The sequence below is a fragment of the Chinchilla lanigera genome, unplaced genomic scaffold (assembly GCF_000276665.1).
Source record: "Chinchilla lanigera isolate Chin_1 unplaced genomic scaffold, ChiLan1.0 scaffold00001, whole genome shotgun sequence".
NCBI classification, from domain to species: Eukaryota; Metazoa; Chordata; class Mammalia; order Rodentia; family Chinchillidae; genus Chinchilla; species Chinchilla lanigera.
In genome coordinates this window covers 11,919,700-11,921,153 of record NW_004955402.1, presented here as the reverse complement: position 1 = coordinate 11,921,153, position 1,454 = coordinate 11,919,700, and positions in this window count along the sequence as shown.

The following is a 1,454-nucleotide window of genomic DNA, read 5'->3' as shown; positions in this document are numbered from 1 at the left end:
TTTTTGCCTTCCGAATTTGAGCCTTATACAGTAAAACTCCAATGTAGTGAAATCCCACCCAATGGCAATCCTGAATCAAACACTTTTATACCTTCTACTTTTTAGGAGAGAAGAAACTCATATAATGTCACACCGGGGCAGCTTTGGCATCTTCCTTGGGACTGTCTCACTTCATCCTCCAGAAACCTGACCTTCTCAGCAGGCAAAGAGCTTCCAAAACCCCATTAAGCACTTTCTGCCTCGGGACCTTTGTCCAAGCAGGTCCCTGTGCCTGGCCCTCTCCTAGCTGGTTCTGAGCACAGCAGCTCTTTCTCACCTTTCAGGTGCGTCTCAGCCCTTGGAAGAGCTCCCTGACTGGCTGTGTAAGTTAGCTCCCCTCCTTCTCCTTGTTCTCTGCCTTGGCTGGGTGTGTCTTTTCCCTACACTTCCATTTTTGACATCATCCATGGGCTCATGATTTATTCTGACCAATAGAACAAGGCCAGTGCCATCCTGTGGCTTCTGAGCCCAGGTCACCACATGCCTTGCATGGGCCACACTCACCCTGGGGGACCTGAGACAGCGTGGGTGGCCCAGCCCGGCTTCCTCTCTGACAGGGGTTTGGGGAGAGAGAAGCTGGCAGCCCCAGCAAAGCTGGGCCCCAGCAGACCCGAGAACACCCCACCAGCCCACACAAGGGAGGGAAAGGATCCTGTGGTTTTCAGCCTCTACGTTTTGGGGCAATTTCTTAAACAGCAATGGAGGAGTGAAAGTTAGCAGCCTGGAGACTTCATGAGCACCCACGCTAGGACCTTGGTGTCACTAAAGAGTAGTTTTCAGTAAATAAATGTGCCTCCAGAAAGAGGGCTTGTGTTTTGCTACATGATGAATGTGTGAATAATACAGTCAAGGAAGACAGGTATATCTCTCCCAGCGAGATAGGTATACATCCTATAGTTGAGGGAAAAAGTGCTCAGAAAGGGTAGTACAGCTAGGTCACACAGCCAGAAGGGCAGAGGCAGGATTTGAACTTTGGTTTGCCTCATTCTAAAGCCACATTCTTCCCATTATTCTAAAAATACCAATTAATGACAATTTGAAAAATGACTTTCACAGTATTTTCCGACCCACCTCATATCGAAAATGTCTCTATTTCCAAATACGGAAAATGTGCCCCTAAGAAAGATCTTCAAAGGTTCAACTATTTGACTGGGTTCACCCTACTTACAAGGGAGGGAAGTAGAAAGATTTTTTTCTGCAAGGGTTAAAATAATAGATAATGTGAAAAGTTAGCTAAATTCCTCCTCTTCCCCTTTGCCCTAAAACTTTATCCTTTCTAGATAAAAGGTTAATAACAAAATTGTGGAATTAATTTTTCTAATGCAGTAATTGAGAATAAAAGGGAAATTCAGAGCAACTTTGCAGTCTTTGCCTGATCTCTAATCTGCTCATACTTACACGGAACAGTCACTTCA